Below are 26,531 nucleotides of genomic sequence, written 5' to 3' on the forward strand. Positions count from 1 at the left end.
GGCTCTCACATGGATGAGGATTGTTACTATTGATGATATCAAGAAATTTTGACAAAAGATCTTGAGCTCAAGGTTTGCTAGATACATAGTGATATGCTGGATACATGGATGATTACTCAAAGCTGCATCGTTGGAGACATGATGATGATAAGTTCTTACCTATATGATGATGGATTGATACTCACATATGTTGATTGATGCTTATTAGATGTGGGATGTTCCCGAGTGATGATACATGGATGGTATAAAAGATCATGCAGATCTTTATGATGATGTGATGACTATGGTGTTTTCACATATGATATAATGTGAATGATCTTGTGTGACATATGCAAAATTCATGCATGGAAGGCTATGATAATGTTCAAAAGGATGAGTTGATATCTATATGTAGACATACCTTGTTACAGGTTGATGATATCTACATTAATGGACATATACAATTTGTTGGTTTGGATGCTATTGATAGATGCTTATGGAGCAGACCATACATTGTGTATGATAGCTGCTGATGACTGTCATGGTATTTTTTAGATGTTTGGTCTATGTTATAAATGTCATGTATATCATTCGATGTAAAGGTCATATCAAGACCCATGATGTAATAGTTTGACTTTGTCTATTTTAGTCGGTTGATGAATCCCTTTTGGTCGTATGATGTAATTTGTACCCCCACTGTGCATGGGAAGGATGATGTAATATTTCAGTCATGTATAAACAATTGGTATCTGGTATATCCCCACTTGGTTGGGTGGATAAGTCAATTTTATCCTCACTTGGTTGGGAGTATGGAAGTATGTATGAGTCATTGATAATAGGAAGGTCAAAATCACATAGTTGAGTTACAGAGTCATGTTATTTTCTTGAAAATATGTGTGCTCAGGGGGAGCATGGATGATACAGTACATCTCAGCATGAACAAAGGGGGAGTTCAATCAATGAATTTAGCATGTGCCTAGGGGGAGCATGATTAATATTCAACTCTTCTGATATGAAAGTCTTCTGCTCTTAGGGGGAGAAGATATTGGTTCACCCTTTGCCCTTGATGTCAAAGGGGGAGAATGACTTGGTGTTGTTGCCATCAAGTCCAAAGGGGGAGATTGTTGGCACTATGATGCATGTGTTGTAGTTGATGGCAACCCACTTGTAGCAAAACAACTCACTTATACATGGTAACTAGATGAATCTACACAAGAGATATCAGTTGTGACATTAATACATGGTAGTTGTGAAAACATATGTGATGCAACACAGTTCAAAGGAAATGTACAATGACAGTGCAGCAAGTTAACATTATGATACAAGTATTGTCCTTGATGATGAAGATCAAAGTACCCCAGGTTAACAATATTGAATTACAGTTCAGGGTACATAGAATGAAGAAAACAAGGTATACAAAGGTTCACCTTGACCAACCTGCGTATACATGCAGGTTAAATGAACGTATGCATATACACGCACTTTCATGCAAGGAAAAGTGCAAACATGTTGGAAAAATTGGTTTTGGTCCATGGTATTTGGTCCCTGGTATTTTGACCCGTGGTATTGATCCAAGGTATGTTGACCGAAGTATTGACCCTAGGTACTTGGTCCAAGGTATTTCTTCTAAGTGGTTTTGGACCATGGTATTGAGTAAGGCCTCAAACTATAAAAGGAGGAGGAAATCATTAGGCAAAGGTACCGAGAAAGTCTCATATATTTAATGAAGTGTGAGATACAGTATGCAGGTTATCGGTTGATAATGATTTACTTGATCTGAGCCAAGGAGGAATCTCAACAGTTGATGGAGGACAAGATCTAATGATGGATCAGGATCTTATGGCTTGGAATGAATCATCTCTATGGTTTGATCATGCTTATTCTTGATCTGTATGCTGACGCATGTAATGTTATGTAAATATTATGATCTAGGTATAACTCAAGTCTAGAATAGCTGCAAATTATGAATGAATATTTACAAATGTATATGCTTGTTGACTTTGATAAAAGCGCATATACATGCAGGTTAGATAAATCTAAGTAGCATATACCATATGAACTATGATGTTTGAAGTTAAAAGTGGTTCTGGTTGTTGATGCAAAGTCTGAGTTCTAGTGAATGTTTACTGGTGACAGTATTCTGCATATTCAGATTGGTTGATCATGATTAGCTTCAGTGTTGATGGATGAGATCTAATAATGCATCAAGATCATAATGACTTATCTTTATGTGATATGATGGACTAGATCTGGTTGCTGGGTATGTCTGAAGTCGGAAAGTGCAGCGAAGTTATAAGTAAGTATTTGATGACATATACATTGGTTCACTTTGGTGAAGTTGCGTATACATGCTGGTTCGGCTCTTCCAAGTAGCGTAAGCACTCTGATGCATGATTTTTGATGATACAATTGGCCTTGAATATTGTTGCCGAGTTCTGTGTTCTGCTCTGTGTTCTGGTGACTGTGTTTTTTGTTGATAGGGTTTTAGTTATTCAGCGTTGGGTGATTCAGAGATTGATGATGTAAATGGAGATTGATTATGTGCTTCAATATTATTGATGGGTCCAGTATGAAAATTGGATGAAACATGGCCTTCAGATTATGATGTTGTGTTCCATAAGTATCCAGTCTGAAAAAATTTATGAAACATGGTACCTGGAGGAAGAAAGAAGGTTATAGCCTTCTGTAGGCCAACACCTACGTACTAGTACATCAGCTAGTACAAGAGCTAAGGGGGTCATAGCTCCCTTCCAGGAGAAGCTGGAAAACGAGAGAAGGTTGTAGCCTTCTGTAAGTAGAAGCCTGTGTACTGGTATAAGACTGCACCAGTACAGAAATATTGTAAAAGGAAGTTTCTTATTAAAAGAAGATAGAGACGAATTTCAGTAGGTGGTTTTCACCCACGTTGGGTTTCCACTTTACATCATGGTGTTCATGTGTGCTTATTATGTGTGATGATCTATTCTATTTTACTGCACCTGTTTACTGTTCATATGGTTAATGAAGTTATGATGCACTAATTAAAGATCAACATTTAATGGATTAACTGAATCATAAGTTTACTGGATATACACTAGTTACATTAGACACAGTTGCGTGTACATGCGGGTTCCCTTGACTGAAGTAGCGTATATGAATCTAAGTATGCAAATGAAAAAGGTTATTAATTTGTTAATACTGATTCACCCCACACACCCCCCCCCCGCCCCCCCACCCTTAGTATTATTTCCAAGAAATGCTTGGTACTATTAACATTCAGTGCCCATTATTTGTCTTTAATTCTTTGCTTTGATAGCCTAGTCATTTTGTAATGGCTTTGGGCAGTTGACATTGTCACAAGGCATGATATAACCTAAAACTAGGTGCCCTAGGGCATGAATTAAGTTTACCAATTCTTTGGTTATTCATGGAGGTAGCAATCGAAATGATTGTTTCTCTAAAAATGTCAAGAAAGGTTGTCTTAAAGGGATTCCTTGAGGTAATAAAATCATTTCTAATGAAACTCCTATGAACATATTTGTTGGTGTTCATTTTGGTGTATGTGATAAGTTCAAGCAATGCACACTCTGTGTACTTTTTTGGTTGGGTATAGGAACTTTGGAAACCACGTTTGCTTATGAGTGTTTGTAGGCTAACAAAATATCTTTTTTTGTTTCCATTTAAAAAAGAATTTGACTATGCTAATATTATTTCTTTAGGCCCTTGAATTTGTTGTAATACCTTAGTGGTTTTGTCTCCATGTGATGGCAAAATTGTTAGCTGAGTAAGCTACCAAATAATGTTATCTCATCTTGGTGGAATTCATAGAGTTTCCCATGTAGGTATGGTAATTTTTGGACTGTATTTTGCACACATATGAGGTCTTATATTCCATGAATGAAAGAATTTTTTTAACCCTATGCCATAGAGATTTGTTTAACAATAAAAACAAGAAAAACCCCAGTAATACCATTATTTAGTCTTTGTTGGCAATTTTTCGATCTCTAGGCAATGGGGTTTGGATCTATAAGTGGCACAATCGGTGGAAACAAGCTCCGAATATACTCCAGGGTTTTGGATCTCGAAGTGGCCATGGGTTTGGATATGTAAGCGATGGGGTTTGTATCTCTAGGTATTAAGCTGCAATATCTGAATCATTTGGTACAATCTATGTATCTTAAATGGTATCTACAAGAAATCATGATGGAATTAGGTTAATCGGTGAAACTTAAATTGGAATTCTCACTCAATATCAAGACATTAGATTTGTTACCTTTGTATTTTATTCCTTAGCTATTGTCGGCATGGAATCTAGATTCTAGCAAAGGGGTGCTTAGGCGGGAACTTAGCGAAGAGATTTTGCGACTAAGACCAGGCGCAATCGGTGAAAACAAGTAGGGGTTGTGAAATGGTGAAGTGGCGTGACAGAGCAGTGTTTAGGAAACATGAGTACTTGGTACTAGGTGTGGCCACCAAATGTTTAAATGATTTTTCTTAGTGTGGTCATGCGTAACTTTAAAAAGGCCACAAATATATATATAAATAATATTCAATATACATCATATATATATATATATATATATATATATAATATAGATTTAGACCAAATAAAAAACATATATATAATGGTCGTCGCAATTTTGACAACAAACATGGTTCTTCTCAACTGTGACAACAGATGTGGTTCGTCACACTTGCAACCATATAAGTAATTTGTCACAATTATTTTGCCTTAGAAATAATACGTCACAATTATGACTCATGTAAAATAGGTCTTTATAATTGTGACAAACATGGGCACCAAAACTAAAAAAATGACATTTTTCTTGACCTTTGTGACAATATGGGCCATACCGTCGGACTTTGTAGTCACAATTTAGTGTTGTATGTAGTAGTGAAATATACAAATTACACAAAAATACACATATACACATTACACAATATCATGAAAATCTAGTTACTACACAGTCTCTAACCATCACTTCTCGTAGGCTCGGGAAACCCCCAATCTCGAGTGGTTCAGCTATCCCAATAACTATTCATGATCAATATTTCATCATCATAATATAAACATGGGCATATGAAATTCATAATCACATGACAGTAAAATAATAGTAGCGAAAATTCCCTTTTACTCAATGAATTCCTCACATAACCAGGAATCTCAAGCATGTCATCCATACATGCATTCAATTCATAAACATGATTAGTCATTATTCCATGAGAATGATCCCCGACAGGGACCTATCAGTTTCAGTGGAATTTTTCTACACATTCATTTAACCATTACCATGTTCATGAATATAACACACACATAATCACACATGTCAATGAGATCATAGTTTAGAGACTCCCTGCATCTATGAAAAGCATGCATAGAATTTCATCAACAATTGCCAATGCTACCAAAGGAATTATTTATCCAAATTCCTCCCCTTTACCTTTTTACCTTGATGTTATTACCAATGTTCTAGCTATTATTTTTTTCTATTGTTTCTCACACATTACTCTCACTTGAAGGTGTACATTAGAATTATGGAAGTGTAGGAAGATGCACAAGGAGAAATAGTGTAGCACTATATTTTATGACTTTTCCATAGGTACATCTACAGGAGGTTGTGTGCAATTAGGTATGGCTGTAATGTAGATTTTAACCTGAGAAATGCAATTTTGCCACTTGGCATGCAATTTTGACACCTTGGGGTGCATTCTAAGTATGGAATATGATGTTTCATGGCATATAGGATAGGCCCTTTTCCTTATCATCCATCAGGTTTGCAATTTATGTACATGGCATGCAATTTTTATGCAAGTGGACATTTTGGTACTATAAAAATAATAGCTAGAAAGCAATGTTGGTCTTACAAAAATCATAGTTTGGCCTATGGGAGTATAAATGAGGGTAGGAGACGGTGTTGGTGAACAATATGATTAGGTTCCCCCTTAGAAATGGCATGGAAAAAAATCATCATAGAAGCTAACTTGGAAAATTTCCCATTCCAAAGACCTCCAAGCATAGGATTAGTGATCAACTTTGACTTTCCCAAACTCAAATATGACATATTTCATGGTCGGATACTTAACAGTTGGGGAACTTGTCTTTTAACGATTAAGGCCCAGGAGGAGGATTGTCATCTTTGAAATTGTAAAAAATATTAATGTCGAGGGCTGCAAATTACTTCCTTGATTACCTGATGAGAGGAATGATGATCATCTTTGATTTTATCAAAGTGATAATATATATTTATTGGAAAATAAATTTTGACTTTGCCAAATGGTAAAGGTTAGAAATTAGATAACCATTTTATACTTTTCAAAAAAATCTACATTGAGGATATTGTAAAATATGTAAATAGGGGGATGAAATGACTGCGTGAGATAGGTCTTAAGGTGTGATAATGATCACAACTTGATGACACTTAAATTGCCGATAAAACTATATATGAATGTATGATATAGAATTTATGAATGCATCTATGAGTGTTGATGAGTATGTTGGTGACAATATATCTTTGAGTTGTGCTTAGCTCTGTCTTGCTTACAGAGATTCCTTGAAATATAAACAGATTGGTGGACATAAGTAAATAATCTCACTTGTAACGAAAAATATGATATGAGTATGCTATTAATTGGGGTTCTAATACCAATGATTTGAGCCGACCCAGAATTCTACTACTATAACTGAAATTTGAAATCCAAAACTTCCAGAACTAGATCTGAAATCTAAAAAATAAAGCAGACCAAATATCAGAAATTAAGAAGGACCCAACTATAGAAAAAACTTGAATAATTACAAAACAATAGCAAATATATGAAGACAAGAAACGACAAAAAATACTAGTGATTTCAACCAGGACTAGATACTGACTTTGAAGAACAAATGTAAATGCTAGTAGGAAGTAGTTTGTAGCTGAGTAACCTAGAAAATAATATGGTACAAAGGAATTCTTCTGAGAAGGTATGGATGCCAACTCAGGTCAAATCAATAGCAGTATGGATGTTTCCTACCCCAAATAGGCTCTTCCAAAATCCATTCAATAGCACACTTCACAAATAGCTTTGTTAAGGTATGGATGCCAACTTAGGACCAAGGCAGTATGGATACTTCCCTTGCCCCAAATGGTCTCTTTTAGATTGCCTTCATAAAAAGCCTCTACTCCCATGCCTAATGGTCATTTTATAGTTAGTCTTCCCACTTTTTGTAGAAAAGAGGAGCTACAAACTTTGATTAGTGACACTTATGAGTGAAAGTTGTAACCAAATATGCATGGAGTTACAAAGGATTTTATGATGAGAGGGACATAATTTTTATCTTTCCGGGTTACTTTGAAAATGTTTACTCCATGATTGGGCCTTGGGAGTGCTTCGTGAGATGTGGGGTGCATGGTGTATGGTTGGACCATGCTCTTCCATGATGAACTTGGACATTGGAGGTGTTTTACTATTCGCTGCTAGACCTTGTTTGGATTTTTGAAATACATTATTCCTCGAAGTGTTGGATAAGTATGGATCTTGGTGACTTTATGTTGTTGATGCATGAAGGCATTTTATGTGCTTGGAGTAGAGTTCAGTATTTCAGAGGAGGTTATTGAGCCCTAGATAGCACGGGGTTTCTTGGTTTCTTGCATGGAGGTTTACACTTGATATGTGGATTCTTGGGTTGAGGGAATGGATATGTAGGAGTGGGAATCCTTAAGGTGACACATGACTTGGGATATGCATTGTCCTTAAGGAGATACATGACCATGGATATGCATTAGAGCTTTGGACCTTTGGATGATTGTTGGACCTTGGGGAGTAGTAATCATGCCATGGAGGCCTTGCTTGTTAATCATTGTCACCTTTGAGCCTCACACATGTCACTTAGAGTAGAGTGCTTTACATGGGTGGACCTAGTTGTGTCTTGCAAGTTTTCTTGTATTGGAGTAGGTCCACTTGTTATTGTAAAGCCCCTTTATCTGTCATATAAATAGAGGAAGTAGTGAGTTGTTGTTATAGTCAATCATGCACTTGTGCATATTCCTTTTCATACTTGGTTAGAGATGTAAGAGTAGTGCTACTTTCTCTCTCTCTCTCTTGTTCAATTTTCTTTTTAATTTATGTGTTTTTGTCCTAAGGTGCTAGTGTTTGTTGGAGCATTCACTAGAAAACTTCATATATATAAAGAATAAATGAAACCCATGAACATAATGACAACCAATCATATAATTCTCCATGCTTTCAGAAACCATAGATAGGAAAAACCAATATAAACCCTAGCTCCACCAAAGATACTCCAACAATCAATATTTTTGAATATCTTTTTGAAATATCTTTGGTGGATCTAAGGTTTCTATTAGTTTTATCTATCTAGGGTTTTGGAGATCCTAGAGAATTATATGATGAGTTGTGATTATGTTCATGGATTTCAGTTCTTACCCACACATATGAAGTTCTCAACTATCCAAAATTGTGCTATTTCAGATTTGACTTCTAGCTTACCATTGACTAGCATACCTTGTCACTCCTATAAACTGTGTTACTTCAAATATTTGACTTCCATATTTTCATAAATACAATGTCCTCAAAACGATAGATGAACACTTCCATATTCATAGTTAGGTCATATTCCAAGAATATATACATTTGTTGTACGGATCAACAATTGTCTCACGAACAAAAATCACATCACAAGCGGCAATTCAACTTGGTTGGGGAGGATATTAATTTATCCTCTCAAGTTCCTGAGTCCTTTCTGCTGTCAAATCAAATCAAAACTAGATAAAAAACTCATTGACCAAAAAAATACATAAATTATTCAAATTTAGGAAAAAACATATATATTAATGTGCATCCATATGAATCGCAACCATTATACAAAAAAATTCCATTTAACTTTAGTTTTCCTGGAAACGGATTTTGAGGTTTCCCAACATGAAATTCCTAAAGAATATGTTGTCTTGAAGCCAAGCGTGCACCATATCATAGTTAAAATCTAAAGTCTTTGGCACCCTTAAACTTGGCACTAGTCTGAGAATCATATACCATACTAAGAGCATATTTGTGCTAAGAGAGTTCACCATGCATTTACAACCACAATTTTTCTTAAGGGTGAAAGTGGTTTTTTGCCACATAACTCTATTTGAAGGACAAATATCCATATCATAAAATAGAGGCAAGCTTGAAATGCTTGTTCTATAGCTAGAAGTAATTTTATGCCATTGCTCACAACTTTTAAGTAATTTGTTGAAGGACTTCAAAAGGATGTAAAAGTGATTTAGTGGGTCAGAATGTTCAACGATGGGTATTATTGTGAGATTATTTTCCCAGCATGCTCCTACTAAATTGAAAATGGGTTTTTTCTGTTTATTGTTTGGGCCAAATATTGTAACAGAAGAACTAGTGCATTAACTATGCTAAAAGGTCACCAAACAAATACATAAATGATTCAAATTTAGGAAAAAACATATATATTAATGTGCATCCATATGAATCACAACCATTATACAAAAAAAAATTCATTTAACTTGAGTTTTCTTGGAAACATATTTGGAGGTTTCCCAACATGAAATTCCAAAATAATATGTTGTCTTGAAGCCAAGCATGCACCGTATCATAGTTAAATCTAAAATCTTTGGCACCCTTAAACCTAGCACTAGTCTAAGAATCCTATACCATACTAAGGGCATATTTGTGCCAAGAGAGTTCACCATGCATTTACAACCACATTTTTTCTTAAGGGTGAACGTGGTTCTGTGCCACATAACTCTGTTTGAAGGACAAATATCCATATCATAAAACAGAGGCAAGCTTGAAATGCTTGTTCTATAGCTATAAGTATTGTTATGACATTGGTCACAACTTTTAAGTATTTTGTTGAAGGACTTCAAAAGGATGTAAAAGTTATTTAGTGGGTTGTAATGTTCAATGATGGGTATTATTGTGAGATTATTTGCCAAGCATGCTTCTACTAAATTGAAAATGGGTTTGTTTTTTTTTGTTTTTTTTTTTTTTTTTATTATTATTTCCTTTTTTTGTTTATTGTTTGGGCCAAATATTGTAACAACAACACTAGTGAATTAACTATGCTAAAATGTCACTTTCTTGTTAATTTGACCATGAATATCTCTTTTACAAAGAAATATTTCTTAGCTCTGTTTACATTAGTGGTTTGATTAAAGAAAATTCTACAGTCTCTTCACTGAATTTCTTAAAGTCTTTACATTTATGCTTTTTGACAAAAAAGGGCTAACATTTTACCCTGGCTAAGTAAGGATTCTTTAAATAACCTTCTATCTTAGTTCCTTTTTGTTCCATATAAGCTTGGAAAAGTGTCATGAATTTGCATTGAACAATGTAAGAATCTAGTCTTTTCCAGAAACAATCAAGCCAACTCTTTCATTTTGCAAATTACCTACCAGTTCTGGACATATTCTTTGAAATTGCTATGTTGAAGGTGTTGGATTTAGGTAAGTGATGTAGAATGCACACATGCAGTTCTATTGTTCACCTATTAGACGAATACAAATTATAGGAAAACTTGGAAGGGTTGGACGTGACTGTTCCAACCATACTCTTATTGGCCCGCAATACATATATTCATAGCACATACCTACAATACTATTGTTCACCTATTCAGCTAGTGCATATTATAGGAAAAATGTTAAATGTTGGACTTCGTTGTCTCAAGTTCACACACTAGCACTAAAGATGCAACGTATTGTGTGCATCCTTAGATATGTTTTAGATTGCAAGCTAACTATTTAAATAAATGCATGTATAAAACATCTATATTAGCAAAATAACCATTAATATTTTTTTCTAACATTTTGGCCTGAATTCACAATAGTATGCTAAAAAGTGTCATTTCAATGTCTGGAAATTAAGATATATAAATGTGAGATATATAGTCTATATCTTTGGGTTATCTCTTGTTCAAATATGAGCTTTTTTAGGCTGCATGTTAATTGTTTTAACTTTGATCTTTGAAGAAATTCTTGAATGGACTTCATAAATACTTGAATGAATGGACTTCATAAGGCAGTGGTACCAAAAGTTGTGTTATTTCAAAGATTTGACTTCCATATTTTCACAAAATACAATGTCCTCAATAAATACTTATAGTATAGATACTTATGTTTAGGATTATATATGTGTTGGAGCAGTGCCTTTATGTTTTACTATAATCCCGATGTTGACAAGCTTCAGCTGACTTTTATCACCAATTGTTTATGGAATATGCAAAAGATTCATTGTCAAAATGTGGCAAAAATTACATTCCTCCTCATTTATTTTTTTATTGTTCATGACAAGATAATCATGTTGCAAGAATGAGGTATCCTACAGTCTGTTTCAATTTGTTGGATTTTTTTTTCCTTCCAATTTTTTATAAAGATGTGTATTTCATTTTCATGTTGATGGTTTTTGCATGTATCTTATCTAGCCCCAAATGTTGGTAATGGAGTGGATCTTGAGAAGTAGTCATGGACACAGATTTTCAGAGGTTAATGTTACAATACCACTTCCACCTGGTATCAGAAAAAGTCTAATGGTTTGTGACATAAAGAAGAGTTATTTAATGCAGGGTTGAAAGGGCAACCTCATGTCTTAGTTGTAAGTCATTTATTTCCGTTTCTTATTTGTAATTCATCTCTTTGATTTTAAGCTTTGTCAAATCAATTATTTCACTAATCCAATATGCATGGCTTGTATTTCTCACCTGATGTTAGTTACTTGACATGGTTGATATAAAATTCAATTCTAGGCCACTTTTATTTTAAGTCAGAGATTTTATTGATTAAAAGGATGTTCATATTTTGATTAGTTTACTTAGAGCTCGATCTAAAAACGTTTTGTAAATTCCATGTGGATGTTATTCTTTTAGGGTGAGCTCTTTGCACCAGTAAGACCAGATGAGTCCTAGAACAAAGGTATACAGCAAGCATATTTTTGGACTTTGTTGTGTATAATTTATTCTTTATATCATTGATGGATGGTTATTGATGATGTAAAATAGAGGATAGGAAGGTCCTGCCAATTCTCTTGAAAAAACAAAATAAAATGGAGTGGTAGAATTGTGTTTTAAAGGGTGAGCCAGAAACCAATACTTGAAAGGTAGAAATTGAGAATAGAAAGCTATATGATATGGATGTAGAAACATGACAAATCGTGGAAAAGAAATGATGGTATTAATGAGTCTTCCCAGAAAATAAGCTCTAACTGTTAGACCACTGCCCAAATTTCAGTTATCTGTAATGGCAATAGTGAGTCTAGCTTTCTTTGTATGAATAACGACTTTGTCCATTGTCCCGTTCATTTCCTATGAATGATTTTGATTTTCAGAATCCAACTAGTTTGTTGTTAATTAAAGCTTCGATGACAGACTTATAGTTTTCAAAGCTCTTTTCTAAATCTATTTTCTTGAGCAATTTTTTTTTTGTACTTTATATAATGTAGATTTCTACTGTGTGACATGCTATGATATAATTTCCTGGATAAATATTCAGAAGTAGTGCACAACATAGTCTTTTTAAAATATAAAGAAAAATTATTTCCAAATACAAAGTTTATTAATTAAGAACATATTTTAGACTTCTTAGCTAATTTATGATTATATTTCGGTAGGAGATTTTTTGTACATTGATATTGTGTTATCTTTTTGGTTTCTATCAGGTAACAATGATTAATAAGGAATGTGTTCTTGAGCAACAGACACCCATCTTATTCTACTATCGATAGGAAACTCCATGGTTTTCAGGCATGGCAACAAAAACGCAGGTGTCATTCGGATATCCAAAGTCTGTGCTAGATGAATTTAATATTAGTGATGATTTTGATTCCTTGTCAGATAAATAATGTCACAAGTCAAATTCAAATAAACAAAAGCAACTCAAAAATGAAGGTGAAGCTATTGCTTTCTATCCAAGTCAATTTTTTTTATTGTTGGTTGTTGTTCATGGTTTCCGAAGATCCGTGTTATATTTGCATAGAATTTTAGATATCATTCAGATATATAAACAACAACAACATTGAGATTTTTCTATCACTCAACCTATAACATATTGCATCTGTCTTCATCAATGCTCTTCTTTCATATTCTATCCACTTATGACATTTCCTTTGCAATATTTGGTGCATTTTCTAGTTATAGGTCATTTATAAGTTATAAATGTCTTCAGAGTATCCCTTCTAATTGAGTATATAATTGAACATATTGATTCTCTTATACATAACTATTTTTCCCTCAACCCACTTTTCATAACTTCCATAACCATTAGGTAGGGACCTGCAACCTCGATGCTGCTTTGCTTGCTTAGTAAAATATTGCTAATATTTTAATTTATTGAGAGTTGTAGAATTTACAATTTATGAAGTTTTGAGGACTAATTTTTAAAAGTCTAATTCTTTAAAGGGTGCTAGTTCAAAGGAAGAGCACCTGCTTTACAAGCAGGAAGTTGGTGGTTCAATTCCATCGTTCCCTGACATCCATATGGAATGGCGACGATCAATTTTTGGTGATGGAGGCTCTTTTGGTCATCACCAATGAGCTTTGGTGACATTTTTTACCCTCACCAAAATATGAAATGGTGACGGTCAATGAACGCCACCATATATATGCATCAATAGTGATGACCCTCAAAGGTTCGTAACCATAAATCGTTATTGTTGATATGAAATGGTGACGGTCGTTTTCCGTCATTATAGTAATTATTCATGATGGACCTTAAATGTCACCACAACACCTATAATTTTTGAAATGCGGCTTTTTGTGACTGTCAATGAACATCACCATATATATGCACCAATAGTGATGACCATGAAATATCCATCACAATAAATCATAGTTTCTCATATGAAATGGTGTTGGTCGCTATCTATCATTATAATCAATATTTGTGATAGACCTTCAATGTCACAATAACACCTATACTTTTGGTGATGCCACCTTTGGTGACGTTCAATTTTAGTGACCTAGGCCATGGTCCATCACCATTTCTCATATGAAATGGTGACAGTCGCTATCTGTCATTATAAATCATTATTGGTGACATACTTTGAATGTCACTACAACACCTATACTTTTGGCGATGCCACCTTTGGTGACATTTCTTGTTTGGTGACGAAGGCTATGGTCCATCACCATTTCTCATATGAAATGGTGATGGTCGCTATCCATCATTATAAATCATTATTGTGACATAATTTGAATTTCACCACAACACCTATACTTTTGGCGATGCCACCTTTGGTGACGTTAAGTTTTTGGTGACATAGACTCTTTTTCCCATCACCAATGAGCTTATGGTGACATTTTTCGCCCCTCACCAATGTCCTTTTTTCTTGTAGTGTATGGAAGACTAAAGACCACTTAGGACTCACCCTTTACCCATACAAAACATGTCAACGACTTGGTTTAATGGAAATATTTATGAAATGGATAATACAATGATGATTTCCACATCCAATGAACTTTGTTAATGGACCTAAACTCTTTAAAATGTAATGGTTGACATTTAGTTCATGCACTTTACTTTATGCAATTAGAATAGGTTTCCTTCCTTGTATTTTCATTCTTGCAGTAGGTTGAGGTTGCCATTTTGACCATTTCATTTTCTACAATTAGTTTAGGATTTGACTTTAGTACATGCACTCCATTACATCATGACAACAAAGGAAGGACACATTGTATGCTGCACATATAGTTCTGATACCTCTTAATTTTGTACAAACCCTGGGTTGATAATTAAAGATGGTAGCCTTGGGAGTTGTAGCATTCTTGTTGCAATACCGAGGCTCATCACGCGGAATAAGTCCAAAAAATTTAGAAAATTGATGGGTGATGTGACAGAAAATGCAAATGTGCTAATACAAGATATCTTGTTCGGGTCTGGGAGGTGAGGTAACCAACTTAAGAGTTTCACGTAAGGGAGATGGAGTGCATGTTATCTACTTGACCAGATGATAGGTGAGTGGGGTTGGTAGGACATTCAACGATAAACTATTGGCGACCCTCCTTCTAGCACCTGAAATTTTGACGGTGCTAGACCCGCCAACATTCAGGGGATCTCCTCGGTATGAAGTTCCAACTAGACCTCACACCATTTGGTGTGGGGTCCCATATGGTACAATGGCTTGGTTTCCATTATCTTAGAGATTTTCATCTGGTACAATGGCTTGGTTGCCATTATCTTAGAGATTTTCCTTAGCTTTTGTTGTTTAGCACATGAGAGTGTTATGCTTGTATCTTTAAAAAATCAAGGTATGTCTGGTGAGTGCATAATGTAACTTGTGTCCAGGTTCTCTTACTATAAAGGGAGAGAGTAAAGTGATCCTCTAGATGAGAGGTAATAGTACCACCCTGAGAGAGACACGTGCGAACCAACAAGGGTCTATCCAGCAACCAACAGAGTAGTCCACAACAGATGTGGCAATCGTTAAAACGAAAGTGCATGGAAAAACACGTAGACGATCCAACAGAGTAGTCCACACAGAGGTGACAGTTGTTATAACCAGTAAACAAGAATGGTTTTTCTAATGTCCTGCAGAGTAGTCCATAAGGATGAAACGATAATGATAAAAACTACAACACATCTTCAATAATGTAAGTACTAAAATAACAAAAGTATTTCAACTATCTTAGTACAGGTTAAGAAAACATGCATTACAAATGTTTAAAGAGTAGTCTTACAAACATCTACAAAACATGTGTGAAAACGTGTTCGCCTTAACAAGCTTATGAACCAAGAAAAATTCCCAAGACACATCTGTACACCATACAGCATTAGTCCCAGTAATGGGACATTGGAGCCACTCCCCACTCCTCAAAGAACAGTCTACAAAATATCAAGGCTATGTGGGAGGAGCCAAGGTGAAAAGTACTTGCTCATACAATGGGAGGGGTATATATAGCCAGGGGTGATGCTTGACCCTTCTGACTCTAGGAATACCCTCATGACCATTAAAATTCCCATCAGGTTTCAATTGACATGAGTCTTTGTTATGAAACCAGCTCACAAAAAGATAGAAAAGATAGATCAACGCCTTAGAATTTAGCCTCTTCGAGGGGGCAACCTCCTTTACATTACACAAATGAATGATTCTTTGATGATTCAAATGGAAAAACCTCCTTTCTATATATAGGAGTCTAAGGAGTCACAATATAACCCAGTCGACCTAACAATGATAATATAAAGGCACAAAAATAACAATAGAGGGATTCTATGGGGCACAGTAATAACAATATGGGGACAACAGGGGCACAAAAATATTAATAAGGGATAGAACTACAATAGTAATGGGGTAATCACTAGTATTATAGGGACCTAACATGCCCCTCTCCTTCAAAAAAGTGTTGTCCTCAACGCTTGAGTAGTTATGGATGCTTCTATATAAAATTCTCATCCTTCCATGTGGAATCTTCAGCGGATAAGTTCTTCCACTTGATGAGATACTTCGAAATTGATCGATTTTGTAGCTGTCAAGTTCTTGTTTCTATGACTGCTTCCAGTTCCAATATAATTTTTCCTTCCTTGTCAAGTCCTGGCAATATTGTTTGAACTGGGAACTTGTCACCTATAACCTTCTTTAAACATGAAACATGGAAAACTGGGTGCACTCGAGAAGCTGTAGGAAGCTCCAATTTGTATGCCATAGTACCAATCTTTTGCAACACCTTGTATAGACAATAATACTTGGTGATAATTTATTATCCTTCTTAGCTTGCTTGAGGGACATTTGTTTATATGGTTGTAGCCATAGGAATACCCAATCACCTACATCAAAACTTCTTTTGCTGTGATGTTGATCTCCCTGTTGTTTCATTCTATTCTGTTCCAACACGAGATTATCCTTTAAGAGTTGGAGGACTTGTTGTTGATGCTCAATGTGATGCTCCACTACTTGAACCTTAGAATTTTCTCTTAAATATGATGTGATGGATGATGGCTAATATCCATAAAGTTCCATAAATGGGGTCATTTTTGTTGCTGTATGAAAGGAAGTGTTATACCACCATTTAGCCAGAGGCAATCTTTTGACCCATTGTGTCTATTTATCAGATATAAAGCAAAGAAGATATCCTTCCAAACATTTGTTTACTATCTCAGTTTGCCCATTAGATTGAGGATGATAAGATGAGCTATGATCTAACTGAGTACCAAGACAAGAAAATAATTTTGTCCAAAAATTTCCAGTGAAAACGGGATCTCTGTCACTTACAATAATCTTTGGGTTTCCACGTAGCTTTTGAATTGTTTCCATAAATGTAGTAGAAACTATATTGGTTTTAAATGGATGTGATAATGCACAAAAGTGTGCATACTTGGTAAGTATGTCAACTACCACCATGATGACACTCTTTCCCTCAGACTTGGGTAAACCTGTAATAAAATCCATTGAAACCTCCTCCCAACGTTGGCTTGGAATGGATAAAGGTTGTAATACACCCGGGGTCTTAATTGTTTCAACTTTATTTTGTTGGCAAACCAAACATTCCGTCACAAAATTTTGAATATCCGATTTAAGGCCATCCCAAAAAAATTCCTTCTTAACCCTGTGGTAAGCTTTTAAAAATCCTAAGTGCCCTCCTATGGGAGAAGTGTGCAATTCCATAAGAATCTTTTGTTTGAGTTGGGAATTCTTACAGAGGATTAAGCAATCTTTGTACCATAACGAAACATTTTTCTAGCTAAATGTATCAGATGTACTGGAATCTTGTTGTAAATTTCGAATAAGTGCCCACACTTCTTCATCATTCTTCCATTCCTCCCTTGCTTCGTTTATCCAATATGGTTGGATAATAGAAATGGTGCACAACAATGCTTCCACATCCTCATCCTTTCTTGAGAGTGCATCTGCCACCACATTTTGCTTCCCTTTTTTGTAGATGATTTCAAAGTCATAACCCAACATCTTTGTGACCCACTTTTGTTGCTCTTCAAAGGATAATATTTGTTCTAAAAAGTATTTAAGGCTATCATGATCCGTTTTTACCTTGAAGTGTCTTCCCATTAGGTAGGGTCGCCATTTCTTAAGTGCATGTAGTATTGCCAACATTTCCTTCTCATAAATAGCTTTGTGTAAAAACTTTCCCTTGATTGGACAACTTTCAAAAGCAATGGGTCTTTCATCTTGCATTAAAATAGCACCAATTCCATTTATTGAAGCATCAAATTCCACAATAAAGGTTTTTGTGAAGTCCGGTGTAGCGAAGACCGGTGCTTGGCACATTTCCTCTTTAAGATGTTCGAAGGCCTTTCTTGCTTCTGGAGTCCATGAAAATGCATCTTTCTTCAATAATGTTGTTAGAGGTGATGTTATTCTTCCATAATTCTTAAAAAACTTGTGATAATACCCTGTCAACCCGAGAAATCCTCGCAGATGCTTTATGGATGTGGGGATTTTCCATTCCTTAATGGCTTTAATTTTGCTAGGGTCTACCTTAACTCCTTCATGCGATACAATATGACCCAGATATTCCTCTTGTACTCCAAAGAAACATTTGGATCTTTTTGCATATAATTGTTTCTCCTCCAATAGTTGTAGCACCCTATCAACATGTTCAACATGATCCTTCCAAGACTTGCTGTAGATTAGTATATCATCAAAAAATACTAACACAAATTTTCTGAGGAAGGATTTGAAAATGGAATTCATCAAACCTTGAAATGTAGAAGGTGCATTGGTAAGGCCAAAAGGCATGACAAAAAATTCATAATGACCCTCATGAGTTCTAAATGCTGCTTTTGGAATGTCTTCAGTCTTCATTCTGATTTGATGATATCCTGAACGAAGATCCAACTTGGCGAAGTAAATTGATCCATGCAATTCATCTAGTAATTCATCAATGATAGGAATGGTAAACTTATCTTTAATAGTGAGCTTTTTGAGCTCCCTACAATCTGGACACATGCACCATGATCCATCCTTCTTATGCACCAATACTACTGGAGCAGAGAAAGAACTTTGACTAGGTTGAATTATACCCGCTTCTAGCATTTCTACAACCATACGTTCAATTTCACTCTTTTGGGAATAGGGATATCTGTACAGCCTGATGTTTGGAGGAACACTTCATGGAATCAGATGAATAGCATGATCATGATCAAGAATAGGTGGGAGACCTTTGGGAGTCTCAAATACCTTGGAATGATTGTCCAAGAATTTTTGGAGATCTGGAGAAATAGATGATTTCGATGTGGAAACATCTAGCGAACATAATTGTGCAATTACACCTCTTTGTTCCTTTTTTAGAAGCTTTGTCATACCGTTAGAGTTGATTATCTTTCTCGGTTTCCCTACAATAACCCTTAATTCAACTTCATTTCCTTCTATAGAAAATTTTATGAAAAGTTCTTGAAAATTAAAAGCTATTGTACCCAAGGATTGTAGCCATTGGACTCCTGGTACAACATCAACACCTCCCATTGGAATGGAAAGCATTGGGCTAGTCAATACATATTCTCCCATGGATAGCTTGATGTTATGGCACTTTCCAGAGAAATTTATCATTCCTCCATTTGCAACCATCACTTAACACATTGGTGCTAGATATAGGAAGAAATTCAATTATTTTGCTATCTTACAATGAATAAAATTGTGGGTACTTCCCGAATCAATCAACACTATTACCTTTTTCTTCTTGATTTTTCCTTCTATCTTGATGGTTTAAGGAGTGGTAATTCCAACCAATGCATTACAAGATATGGTCATATTCATTTCTTCTTTATCTAGGCTTTGTTCCTGGAGTATATCTCTCTTTTGACCTTTCTTGCTCCTTTTCTTCTTCCTATTCACAATCTATGTAGAATAATTTCTTCTCAACACACTTATGACCTTTAGTGTATTTTCTATCACAACTGTAACAAAGCCCTTTTTCTCTTTTTTCTTCCAATTATTGTGGTGTCAACCTTATAGGTTGTGGAAGGCTAGGGGCAACAACACTTACATCTTTATAGTTGTGAGTGGTATGCTTCCTAGTTTCCATAATTTTTCTTTCCATTTTTCTTGCTAACCTGAATGCCTTCTCTAATGAATCAGGTTCCCAAAGGTGAACATAATGTTGGATATTATCCTTTAAAGTCCCTATGAACACATCAATCCTATGCTCCTCTAGAATATTTTTTACCCTTATGTTCAATTTTTGGAACTCCTCAATGTTCTCCATTATTGAACCCTTTTGTTTGAGACTTATCAATTGGCTAAAAAAAGTGTTGCTTTTTGTATCCTCATAATGTGCTGTCAATTCTTCCATAAAAATTTCCCAAGTGATAATTTGTTTACGAGAGCAAAGCCATTGATACCATACAAACTGATTTGGTTCCAAATATAAATTTGCAATACGTACATTTTCTGTGTTTTGCACATTATTGAGATCGAAAAATTGCTCCATCTGTAATATCCATGTTGCGGGATCCTTGCCATCAAACTTCCTCATATCGATTTCTGGAATATGGTGGGTCTTCAATCCAACATTAGAGTCTATGAAATCATGGTTAACATTTCTTTTGTTCTCATCATGAGTTTCCTTTACTACCCTTTCACCATTAGAAAGTATTTCTTGTAGAAAATTTGTCAAATCTGTCATCAAATCTGCCATGCCTATCTTCAAATCTGTCTTCAAATATATCTTCAAATCGTCCATCTTAGCTTCCATGTCATTCATATTAGCTTCTACATCTTTCTTTAAACCATCCATCGTAGATTTTGTTACTTTTTGTGCGAGTGACATTTGTTGCACTTGATGTTGTAATTTTGATATATCATGTTGCATTTCTTCCTCTTCTTCATAATTCATGCTAGAGCTTTCAGGTTGCTTACTAGGTGTTTCATTTTCTTTCCTCGGGGCATCAGTTACCAATAATAATGCTCTACTATGCCCTTTTAATTCCTTCAAAATAATTTTTCAAACCAATCTTAAGCAAAAATTTGAAAAAATCTACACACCTTTTTTCTCTTTGTAGGAGCTCGATATTGCCTCTGATGTATCTCTGTAATTTTGGATCATCCAGTTTTGAAATTGCAACCTATAGTAGCCCTCCGTGTCCTCTTTCCAATGCCACCAGTCTGATCAAATTTAGATTCTCCAAGGCAAAGTTATGCACAATCTCCCAAGATGGCCTGATTATAGACCTTTTCAGAAGAGCGAACTTGTTAGAAGTGCCACGTGTCACTATTTCGACCTTAGGATCTGAAAAATATACACAGGAAACTACAATCTGTCCTCTTTCTGTAACTTCTTACGAAATTTCAATCCGATGCTCAAAAGAAAAGTTAGGACAATTTTTCCCAGGTCACCTGTTTGGAATGTAATTCAGGAGTTTGCAAAAATGCCAACTTCCTCAGATCATATCTCCGAAAATATAGCGTGAAAAGCTCTGAAATTTAGACCTGTAGTTCAGAATGATTTTGTCCCAAATGGGTTTTTTTTAAGTTCTGAAACGTCGCATAAAAAGGTTATAGCGCAAATGCCACGATGACCTGCTTGGAGTAGTGAAACCCTAGAATTCAAAGCTCTGATACCAAATGTTATGAAACCAGCTCACAAAAAGATAGAAAAGATAGATCAATGCCTTAGAATTCAACCTCTTCGAGGGGGCAACCTCCTTTACATTACACAAATGAATGATTCTTTGATGATTCAAATGACAAAACCTACTTTCTATATATAGGAGTTTAAGGAGTCACAATATAACCCAGCTGAGCTAACAATAATAATATAAAGGCACAAAAATAACAATAGAGGGATTCTATGGGGCACAGTAATAACAATATAGGGACAACAGGGGCACAATAATATTAATAAGGGATACAACTACAATAGTAATGGGGTAATCACTAGTATTATAGGGACCTAATAGTCTTCAACTTCTTGTGTGCTTCCATTGGACTTCACTTTACATTACATTGAGTTACAACAGATATGGCCCATAGTGGTGATGTGGCCAAGATAGCTCATGATACAACTCGACATGACATTGCTGACATGTACTAGCTAACTATGGTGTCCATGTCAAGCTCTTGCATTGCTCAGTGATGGATCTCTTGGTGTTATTTTTCTTGTCCTCAGCCTAGGTTAGTGTTGCATGGTCTTCGACAGACTTGGTCTTGCATGATGGTTCAATGCATGTGTTCCTTTCGCCTATTACTTGATATCCTTGGTACATCCTTCTAGCTGCAAGCAACTCTTCTATCATGTGTACTACTTCTTCCTCTCGCCATTATCTATTGGTGTACCTGTTCTTGCAATTCACTTACGACGGGGCGACATCAAAGCCAAAAACTCCTATTTTAGCATGATGCATTGTTCTCGTGTTTTGGGTGATAGGGAGGGAGGAAAACTCATTGAGACAGCACATAACACAACTCAGGCTGGAATGAGGAACTCTGGGAGGCAGCCTACACTGTCAAGGAAAACTACATAGTGACCACTGGGAGGCAGAATTGCATAGTGAAGGACACTAGTGGCAGCTGCAAGGTGGGACCCTGAGGGGACTTCTATGTAGTTCCTAGAGGGCAGGCAAGATAGGGTTGTAGGAGACCTACTAGGTAGTTCTGCGTAGTTTTCAAGAGCAAGGCATGATAGGGCTACAAGGGACCTATTGCCCATGGTTGTGCAATTTTAGAGAACTCTGCAGGACAGGCAGTAGGGCGACTGCTAGACATGTATGCGCAGTTTCGGAAGGGAGTGCAGAGCAAGGCAGTGGGGGACTCGTTGCACATGACTGCGCAGTTTTAGAGAACAATGCAGAGAAAGGGAGAAGAGGGCTAGCTAGGCACGAATACATAGTTTTGGAGATCAGTGCAGACCCAGTGTTGGGTCATGGAAAAGGTATGTTTTTCCTCCTCATTTACTTGATCAATCATATGGTTTTCATAAATTTTCTCTCGTCTTGAACATATTCCTGAAGTAATGTCATGAAAAACGAATAAAAATTAGTGTTGAACAAGTTACATTCTTTTAGCATTAAAAGCCTAAGTTTTCATTTGTTTATGTATAAGATGACTGGATTGGGCAACCGTTGTTCCTTTGGATAAGACAACATCGCCAAGAAAGGAATATGTCATTATTCCAGCTGTGCAGTCCAATCTAAAGACAGGAGGAAAAACATGGAATTGATGTGGAAAATATGATTATTTAGTTGAACAATCCTCAGGATCTTTCGATCGTCAAAATAAGCACTGATTTTGCTAACATTTCATAGAGAATATATAACGCTAGTAGATGGAAAAAGAATAGTAACTTTTGTAATCATTGTTAATTTCCAGCAAGACTGTGAATGCAGATTCAACCTTAAGGGTTGTAGTGATTTTGTAATTTCTTTTTAACAGTTAATGAAAAACTTGGAGTTTCACATTAAATCTGTGTATTGAGCTTCTATAGCAGTTCCTTCTAGAGGCTTTGGGCCCGATCGCTGGAAGATCTACTGTTCATTTGTATTATGTTAATTATTTTTTACTGTTAAAGATCTCTATTGTTGTTCCTTCTACAAGTTGAGATAGATTAAGTTTTATATCTCGGTTAATATCATTTTTATAAAGTAAGTATTGTATTTGATTGTTGTTTTCTCTCCGTATATGCTTTTTAAAATTACTTCTAGCTTTGGATGCTCCTTTTGACTAGCACAATTTGAATAGTTTCCTTTAATACGTGTGGATTCGATTATTTAGTTTGATTTCCTTTTGGAATTTAGAATATTATATAGAGATCTTTGTCTTAAGTAGTTTGTAATTGATTTATATTTCCAATTTTGAACCGTAGAATAATCTTTGTTTTCCATTGGAATTTCTAGAGTCAATGAGCTATTGAGCAATTGTTTATTTCTGCAATGATTAGTTAGGATTTAGGATTAATTACCTGCATCCCAATGTCCGATTTTTATTGCACAGGCAATGCTCACAACCTTGAAATAGAAAGATGAATCCCAGGTTGACATATTAACATAGGATTAAGATTGATTTATAAATTCATCTTAGTGCACCAACATTTTGGCGTTGTTACTAGGGAGGTTGTCAAGATAATAGTTAATTTGTATCTCTAAAGAGAATTGTGTACTGAAAAAGGGAGGTAAGAACCCACGTACACAGTAAGAAAAAAACTTGTTCCTAGTGACCACTCTTAGTAGATATGTAGAGGTTGTGTAGGTTTGAATGACTAGGAGAAGAAAGACATGACTAGATTAGAAATCAATACCAAAAACCGCCAAAGCCTAGGGATCGATGACCCTTGGGAGACCAACCTTTATAGATGAAATCATTCAGAGAGCTGAATCTCAGGCATTAGTAGGACCCTGGATAGTATATGGAAAGGGCTCTACTTTAGTCCCTCAAGCAGCAGAATCACCAACTACAGCTTACGCCAAGATACATAGAAGAAAGGAAGGGTCTAAGTAGAGATTTCACAATACAAATAATCTACACTCTAGTCCTTCACAAGAGGGAAAGTCATGTAATTTGAAAGAAGGAGAGGGAGAAACTAGTGGCACCGCTAAAACATACCCAGAACCACCTGAATTAGGATCTCTTGTGACCCTAGTCGAAAAAGAAGTACCTAACATCACAGATCTAAGTAGTGCAGTAAATCCCCTTCAAATTTTGAATACTCCATCCACCCAGATAACACCTCCTGACCAAGAAATCCCTGAAGATTATTGGCACATCTTTGATCAAATGGAAAATCAACCACCTCAAGGTTAGACCTCGACGTTGGAATACCATATCGTCTATCTAGTTGCCAATGCATTGATGAAGGCCATTCCTTTACAAAATATCCCAACCTTTCATGATATGACCCTGGCCAAACCAATCCTTCGGAGGAGTTGGCTGGTCAAATCCACAATGTTCTTCCCCCTTCTGGAAAAATTCAACTAGTAATCCTTACCCTTCATAGTGGGATGTTTCCACCTCACAGAACTTGAACTAGAACTGGTAGCACCCTCTTGGGTGAACAATCTACCTAGGGGAACAACTTCTCAAACTCAACCCACATTGCCAGGTCCATTCTAGAACCCTCAGCCTTTAGTACACCCCCAATTGCCAGCTCAACCAAATCCGAATCCTAATAATAAACTAGTTCAATATGTGCAGATTCTTGATAATTTAGATAATGACATGGAACCAGTAGAATGCCATGAGCTTCTGCTAAGGTGAGGGCGCATTATTACTACAAAAGTAAATAAAGAGACTGAAAACGAAAAACAACCTGCAATAAATCCTTTGACTGTGATTACCATGGAAATAAAATAGGGATAAGACACAGTCTAGTAGCAGGATCCCGATAAAATTATAATTTCTTCTCCCCCATTCCTTGGGAGACTAGTAATAGCTAAAACTATTGTCTATCTTGATTTTTTTTTTTAGTTAAGACTAACCTAAGTACCCATGAGGGATTTGAACCGGTGACTTATCGCAAGGAGTGCTTTAATAGCGCACCCATTCACCGTCAATCCAAAGCCCCGTGGGCTATTGTCTATCTTGATTTTGATATCTTAGGGGAGTTGAAAAAAAATTGTATAAAGATTCTGCTCCTCTAGGCCATATAGGACATCCCGATTTATTCAAAGACAATTAAAGATTAATCACATTGTTGAGATTGGGTTGATGTTTCGAACCAGCTAATGTGGTTCATCTTCAGGACAAGGTGAGAAATCAATAGATCTGAGGGAATAAATAGCAAGGATACGTCACTACTCAGAGTTAGCCATTGGAAATTAGCCATTAGGTAATTTGTTAAATTGTTTAATAATTTAGTTGTTATGTAATAAATAAATATTATGTCTTGATATTATAATTTGATAATATAAATTTAGCTGGAAAATAACTATTGTGTGATAAATAAATATTATATATCGATATTATAGATGGAATAATAATTTTATATTATATTAAATATTATAATAATATTGTTAGTTAGGGTTTGACCCACAATATTAGAAACTAGTTGTTATGAAGAAATCATAAGTTAAATCATCTATAACTCTCTGATTAAATAATTTAATATTATTAGTTCTTGTAATAATATATTTAGCAAATTACCAAAGTCCAATTATAGTCTTTTTATCCTTATAGATATTAAAATAATTATATTTTATTAATATAGAAATTAATTTCTATAATAATAATATATAATTATTTTAATATGTATAAGGATAAAAAGACTATAATTGGAATTTGGTAATTTGCTAAATAATAGTTCTAAGGTAATGAATCTCTATAATCATAATAATAATAAGTATACCATCAACACATTATTGATTAGATTTAATATTATTACGAGAAATAATAATATTAAATTATTTAATCAATTAGTTATAGATGATTTAAGTTATGATTTCTTCATAACAGCTAGTTTCTAATATTATGGGGTAAACCCTAACTAACAATATTATTATAATATTTAATATAATATTAAAATTATTATTCCATCTATAATATCGAGATATAATATTTATTTATCACACAACAGCGATTTTCCAGCTAAATTTATATTATCAAATTATAATGTCGAAACACAATATTTATTTATTACATAACAACTAAATTATTAAACAATTTAAAAAATTACCTAACGACTAATTTCCAACAACTAACTCTGAGTA

The sequence above is a fragment of the Pinus tabuliformis genome, chromosome 4_1 (assembly GCF_031772625.1).
Source record: "Pinus tabuliformis cultivar Carrire ecotype Pingquan chromosome 4_1, CPIR1, whole genome shotgun sequence".
Lineage (NCBI taxonomy): Eukaryota > Viridiplantae > Streptophyta > Pinopsida > Pinales > Pinaceae > Pinus > Pinus tabuliformis.